Source organism: Globicephala melas, chromosome 8 (assembly GCF_963455315.2).
Source record: "Globicephala melas chromosome 8, mGloMel1.2, whole genome shotgun sequence".
Taxonomy (NCBI): domain Eukaryota; kingdom Metazoa; phylum Chordata; class Mammalia; order Artiodactyla; family Delphinidae; genus Globicephala; species Globicephala melas.
In genome coordinates this window covers 87,139,436-87,147,119 of record NC_083321.1, presented here as the reverse complement: position 1 = coordinate 87,147,119, position 7,684 = coordinate 87,139,436, and positions in this window count along the sequence as shown.

The window sequence follows — 7,684 nt, the reverse complement described above, 5'->3', positions numbered from 1 at the left end:
CCCTGGTGGTTTGTTTGGTAGAGCAGGCACATTGGGGTTACAGACTTGAGGGATCTTGAGGCCCCACCCTAGGGACTGCTTTGTGGCCAGACATGCTCCAGGGGAGGTTGACCTAGCCATGGGAAAGGAGGAATGAGAGGGCCTAAGGAAGACTTTGAGGATGCAGTTATTTATTTCTTAGGTGACACCATTCTGTGACCCCACTCGATCCTCCAGGAAGCAGTGAGATTGCTGAAAAATCTTTTTAGGCCAGGGAGGTGGATGGGTTTATTTGCTGAGCAATGCATGGGGGCTGAAGAGGGTCTTGGACGCTGAGATTTACAGAAATCAGTCAATTCCCTGAGCCTGTTCCCAGAATCCTTTAGCGAGGGGAGTTTGGGTATTGGGGGAAATGCTGAGTGAGCTGGTCTGGTGGTGCTTAAGGTGAACGCCTGCCCCTCCCACCCCCGACTCTCAAACCTTTTTCTTTGGTGAAATAGGCCACCTCTGAGTCCCTTAACCATGGTGTCTGAGGGGGAAGAAGCAGTGATGAAAGGATGGAAATAAACCCTCTTCCCAACCATGATCCTGATTAGCAAAAATGCCAGAATTTTGCAATCATAAAGTTCCTATATACCGAGGTTCCTGAATGTGACAGTTGAAGTGGAGATCTTGATTATACAAGTCAAGTGGGAGACTCAGTAGATTTTATTTATTTATTTATTTTTAAAATTTAAAAAAACTTTTTTGGCTGCATTGTTGCTGTGCGCGGGCTTTCTCTAGTTGCGGTGTGTGGGCTTCTCATTGCAGTGGCTTATCTGCGGGGGCACAGGCTCTAGGTGCTTGGGCTTCAGTAGTTGCGGCACGTGGGATCAGTAGTTGCAGCACACGGGCCCTAGAGCATGTGGGCTTCAGTAGTTGCGGCTTGCAGGCTCTAGAGCTCAGGCTTAGTAGTTGTGGCACATGGTCTTAGTTGCTTCGTGGCATGTGGGATCTTCCCAGACCAGGGTTTGAAGCCTTGTCCCCTGCATTGGCAGGCAGAGTCCTAACCACTGCACCACCAGGGAAGTCCCTAGATTTTATTTAAATAGCGATTTTATTTCACTTTTTTTAGGTACAAGAGCATGTAAGCCCGCAGGGGGATTCTTGCTTTCTGGCCAGAGCTGTGCCTGAAGCTTGGCCCAAGCACACTGCTGGGAGGATCTGAGGGGACTTGATAAACCACCCTGACAAACAGCTTCAAGTCAGATACTTTTGCATATTTTCTACCAAAAAAAATTAACACGCCTCTATGGACTTTAAGTATCTACTTTACTTGGGTCTCATGGACACTGGGTTTTACATTGTAAGAAAAACCTGGAATTGTGGCCATTTCTCCAACAATGAGTACTTGTTTTAGTAATATCAAATTTACATTCCACTGCTGTTTCTGTGTCTTTTGTGGACATGAGATTTTAAACTTCAATGCTTATCACAGTATAGTCTGTTTGAAGACATTTTGAATGACATTTACATCCAGCATACATGGTACTAACTAGATGTATCACTAGGGTGACCTTCTGTCCACATTTGCCTGGGACAGGCACCGATTACTCTTGTCATAGCGTCCTGTCTGGTTACTGTCCCCTTTCATTCTCAAAAGAGTCTCATTTTGGAGGATCAAATTCCGTGGTCACCTTACATATACTTCAACTGGGGTGGCAGCATGAACATCTATGACCAAGTGCAGTGACACACGCAGGAATGACTAGACATAACTGCTGCTCAGATGGCAGGGATTGAGAGGTGCTACTCAATTTCAGAGATGATGAAACCTGAAGATGTAAGTGTCTTAGAATCCATAAAATAAGGAAGAACTCTTATAAGATTTGCATGTCTGAGTGTTCATTTTCCCAAGCTGCTAACATTTTCCTCTAGTAAGGGGTACAAATCCATTCTCTTCAGTCCTTCAAATGGATCACACTGTGTTTGAGGAAACCATAAAATCCATTCCCTTAAGGGGCTTGTGGTTTAGTGGGAAAGACAAAGAAATGAATGATTAGCTTGTAGTGTGATAAGAGCTATTAGGAGATTATTATTCCTGCCCTCAAAGTGTTTACAGTGCAGGTCAGTGTTTCTCAACCATTTTAAAATTCGTGTTTCTTTGTGTTAAAGATTAAAAATCGGGCTTCCCTGGTGGAAGTTGTTGAGAGTCCGCCTGCCGATGCAGGGGACACGGGTTCGTGCCCCTGTCCAGGAAGATCCCACATGCCGCGCGGAGCGGCTGGGCCCGTGAGCCATGGTCGCTGAGCCTGCGCGTCCGGAGCCTGTGCTCCACAGCGGGGGAGGCCATGACAGTGGGGGTACCGCGTGCCGCAAAAAAAAAAAAAAAAAAAAAAAAGATTAAAAATCTCCTCCTCCTAAAGATTCAGATAGTAGCAACTTCCTCTTCACTTTCACCCCCCATTTCCTCTCTCCTTCGTCTACTTGTCTTCTCTGCCTCATCCTCTTTCTTCTTAGTGGAACAAAGAATTCCATTCAAATTAAGGTATATCAAAGAAGAGCATAGTGCCCTACTAATGGCACAAAATGTCTATGAGTAGCCCAGAGAAGGTGTTCAGAAGGCAGGAAGGTTACAGAAGGAGACATCTGAGCTGAGTCTTGAAAATGTATGTGTGTGCAGATGTGTGCGTGTGCATGTGTGTGTATTGGTATATAATGAAAAGTTTCCTATTTACTCATCCCTTCTATCCTATAGATAATCATCATTGCTAGTTTCTTGTATATTTTTCCAGGGATTCTTTATGCATTTACTAGTAAATACAAATATAAATTCTTATCTGGTTCTCAGCTTCTACAAAAAGATAGCACACTACATACACTATTCTCCCACCTTCCAATTTTTGCTTCTTAATTGTCTTGGAGATTCTTTTAAATTTCTACATTGTACTCTTTTGTATGCCTGTACCACCATTCATTCAATCAGTTTCCTATTAATAAACATTTGAGTTGTTTCCAATCTCTTATTGCAAACATTGCTACAATAAATAATCTTGGACATCCATCATTTCATCTGTATGCAAGTATATCTATAGAATAGATTCTCAAAGTGGGATTGCTGGATCAAAGGTAATGTGCATTTATTTAAATGTTTATTTTTATTAATTTTTTTCCAGTTGTACTGAAGTAGAATTGACATATTACATTGTATAATTTTAAGGTGTACAACATAGTGCTTTGATATATGTATATATTGTAAGTTTATTTTAAATCTTGAGACATATTGTCATATTACATAGCCTTTGTACCAATTTCCCTCCTGCCAGTAATTGTGGGAGTGCCTGTTTCTTACATCCTCATTGGTAGTGTCTATAGTAGGTAGGGAGAATAATCCCCTCCCCCCATGTCCAAGTCCTAATCCCTGGAACCTGACTATGTTAAGTAACATGGCAAAGAGGAATTAAGGTGGTTAATTAGCAGACCTCAAGATAGGGAGATTTTTCTGGATTATCTAGGTGGGCCTAATGTAATCATAAATGTCCTTAAAATAGAAGAGGGAGGCAGAAGAAGAGTCAGAGGAAGATGTGTCAGTGGAAGAATGACAAAGAGATGCAATGCTGCTGGCTTTGCAGATGCTGGACTAAGACCACCAGCCAAGGAATGTGGGCAGCTCTGGAAGGTGGAAAGAGCAAGGACACATATTCTCTCCTAGAGCCTCCAGAAAGGAACGCAGCCCTACTGACACCTCGATTTTAGCCGGTGAGACCCATGTTGGACTCTAACCTATAAAACTGTAAGAGAATTAATTTGTGTTGCTTAAGATTTTAAGTCTGTATAATTTGTTACAGTAGCAATAGAAAACTAATACATTATGCTGTCAAATTTATAGGTCTTTGCCTTATCTAAGGTAATAAAATGTTATCTCAACTATTTTTCTTTTTTGGCTGTGTTGGGTCTTCATTGCTGCGCGCGCGGCTTTCTCTTGCAGTGAGCGGGGGCTACTCTTTGTTGCAGTATGCAGGCTTCTCATTGCGGTGGCTTCTCTTTGCTGCAGAGCACCGGCTTTAGGCACCAGGCTTTAGTAGTTGTGGTGAAAAGGCTTAGTTGCTCCGTGGCATGTGGGATCTTCCCTGACCAGGGCTTGAACCCATGTCCCCTGCATTGGCAGGAGGATTCTTAACCACTGCGCCATCAGGGAAGTCCCTCTCAGCATAGTTTTAATGTACATTTCCCTTACTATGAGTGAGATTGAGCATCTTTTTACACATTTATTTCCTTTTCTGTGACCTGTATACTTTTGCATTGGGTTGATTGTTTTTCATTTTATCAAAATCTAGTATTTTATAAATTGAGATCATCTTTTTCTGTGATATGAATTGCAAATAATTTCCCCCAGGTTGTCATTGTCTTTTGACTTTGCTATGGCTTTAACTTTTGTAGGTTTTTTTGCACAGAATTTTAATTTTTTTTTTTTTTTTTTTTTTGTGGTATGCGGGCCTCTCACTGTCGTGGCCTCTCCCGTTGCCGAGCACAGGCTCCGGACGCGCAGGCTCAGCGGCCATGGCTCACGGGCCCAGCCGCTCCGCGGCATGTGGGATCCTCCCGGACCGGGGCACGAACCCATGTCCCCTGCATCGGCAGGCGGACTCCCAACCACTGCGCCACCAGGGAAGCCCCAGAATTTTAATTTTTATTTAGCAGGATGTATCAATCTTTTCTCTAAGTCCTCTAGAGGCCTAGTCTTCTAGGCCTTTTTAAAATACAGGTTTATCAAGGAATTCTCCCACATTTTTCTTTAGTATTTTAATTAATTGTTTATTTTTAAACACTTAAATCTTGGATCCAATTGGAATCCAGATGGTAAAGCAATTATTTGAAAAGTTATCTTTTCTATACTGATTTGAGATGACTCTTTTATCATAATCTAAATTCCTGTGTATATTTTTGTGTATTTCTTGACTTTCTATTCTGTTTCATAAGTCTATTTATGTATCAAACCAGCATCATTTGAATTATTGAGACTTTAGGTTTTAAGATTTGATAGGGATATTTTCTCCTATTTTCCCAGAGTTTTCTTAAGCTATTTTAATTTGGTTTTTCTCCATATGAACTTTATAATTAGCCTGTCTAGTCCAAAAAAAGAGAGCAAGAGAAAGAGAGAGAGAGAGAAAAGTAGAAAACTAAAACCCTTCTGGTATATTTATTGATTAGATTTATGTTAGTTACATTTACAAATTAACATTTTTCATTTGTTCAATAAAAAATACCTTATTTGGTATCTTTCTGTATTGTTTAATTTTTATTCATGTTTAACCTAATTCTTATGAAGTTTATTCTCGATAGTTTATCTGTTTTCTTGATATTGAAAATGGAGTCTTTTCTTCCATTATACTCTAACTCGTTGTCTGTATATATGAAAGCTGTTGATTTCTACATATTAACTCAGCAGCTCTCTATGTTACCAGATTTCTTATTGTTTCCAGTAGTTTTACAGTTAGTTGTGTTGTGTTTTTAAAATATATTATCATATCATTTGGGGATATTTTAAGTAAATTATATATTCATGGAAAAATATCCTTTTAATCTAGATTATCAGGTTTATTTGTGTAGAGTTGAATGGAGTGGACTATTATGATTCTTTTACTTTCTTCTTTATGTGTGTTTCTCACTTATTTCTTTTTATGTATATTGGGTGCTTTACCTTTTCCTTAACTAGGTTAGCTGGTAGTTTATTCATTTTTAAGGTACACTTTTTGCATTTATTTATTAGTTCTGTTTTCTAGCTCATTAATTTCTGCTTTATCAATTCTTTACTTCTATTTTCCTTTACTTTATTATGTTATTCCTTTCCTAACATTCTGTGTTGTTTTCCTAACTTGCTGATTAACACATTTTTTATCCTTATTAGTTTTACTAAGATACTGTCCTGAAAGTTATGACTTAAACATTAATTATTAAATTCAATGGCTTTCGCCCATCTGTATCATCTTTGTCTTTCACATAGTTGCCTCTTGTTGAGAATTCTTTCTTTTTCCTCCCAGAACACTGAGCCTTTCGGATTTTTCAGCTTTTCAGGTAAGTTTTCTTTTTTTTCCCCTGAAGATTCTTCCTTGTACTGTTACTGTGTGTGAGTTTTCTAAAGTCCCACCAACACCCTTGTTTAAGCCCAAGTTGGTCATCCTGTCTTCTCTTACACTCCTGGTCTCTTTCCCCACTGACTACTTTAAATTCAAATCCTACACTAGAAATAACTCTCATCTCAGCTTCAGACTTAACATTTTGACCTGCTTTTAGAAACCTCTCTCTGGGTCTTCTAAGAATTTAAACGTAATATTTGAAGCTGAACGCTTCACCCCACCGTCTTTACCCAATCTCATTCGTGCTTTGACTTCCATACCTCAGCAGCCTCACCATTGTTTAAGGAGCTAAACCTTGACAACTCTGAGTTATGTTTTATTTTTTCTTTTCACTCCCAACATTCAACCAATTGTCAAATCCTGTCAGTCCTGCTTCCACTGTGGTTTTCCTTTCAGGCTCCTCGCTGTACCTATAACTTGATTCCAGCCTGTGCTTTCTCCTCCTTGACTATGGCAGTGGTTTTCTATTAGTTTCTCTATTTCCAACCTCCTCCTTCACTCCACCTGTCTCAACCAGCAACAGAGCTCGGAACATTCACTGCCCAACTCGAAATACCGGAAGATACCTCATGGCCCACAAGTAAAGGATTTCCTTGTCTGGTCCTCTGCAATGAGGCTCTGATCTCCCCCCAGCTAATATGCTGTATACTCATACGCTCATTTCTTTCTAGAGTTCCTGCATTTTATTATCTTCAAACTTGGCTCATACTGTTTTCTCCATTGGTAATGTTTTATTCTCTTCTTTATCTGCTAAAATTTTATTTATGCTTCAAATTCCATCTCATATACAACTTCCTCTGTGAAGACTTTCCTGTTGCCCCTGAATCTAAGACGATTTCTCTCTCTCCATTGTGTTCGATTTTCTTCTCTGAACACATTTATTAATTTACTTGCTTTGTCTTGCCATTAGATCTTGAGTCCTGAGAAGGCTGAGACTGTATCTTCTGAGAAATGTAAGCCAGCACTTTTAAATAGTAAGTTCTCAAATATGTACTGAACATAGGAAAATTCTCTAAAACAAGATGAAAAAATAAAGTAGAAGAGTCCCTGAGTGACTGTGTCCGGCAAACAGCTTGTGACTTTTCTAAACTGTAACATGAGAGAGAAATAAACTTTATTTTTAAGTCACTGTAATTCAAGGTCTCTTTGTTACAACAGATTAGTCTTTCAAACCAATGCTATGGGGAACATACATAAGTAGCTGATGACATTAACATCCACAGAGGAAGGCTCATTCATTCATTGATCTCAGGGGGTGATAATCAGCTCTGTCTGACAAATACATGAAGACCTAGGGGTGACCCTTCCAGGCTGACTGAACCTTTGCAGTAGGGAATGACAGCAGTCTGGCAGTGTGGGAGTGACCTGACATGGAGTGGTGAGTCTCATGTCATGATGACCTTGTAACCGCTGGTGAGACTAAGACCTGAGCTCAGCTTAGAACAAGAGGTGAAGAATCCACACTTCTCCCAAGAATAGAAACAACCTTGAAAGGTAAAAATAAGGTGAGCAAAAATAGACAAGACAGGGCTTCTTTGGTGGCGCAGTGGTTGAGAGTCCGCCTGCTGATGCAGGGGACACGGGTTCGT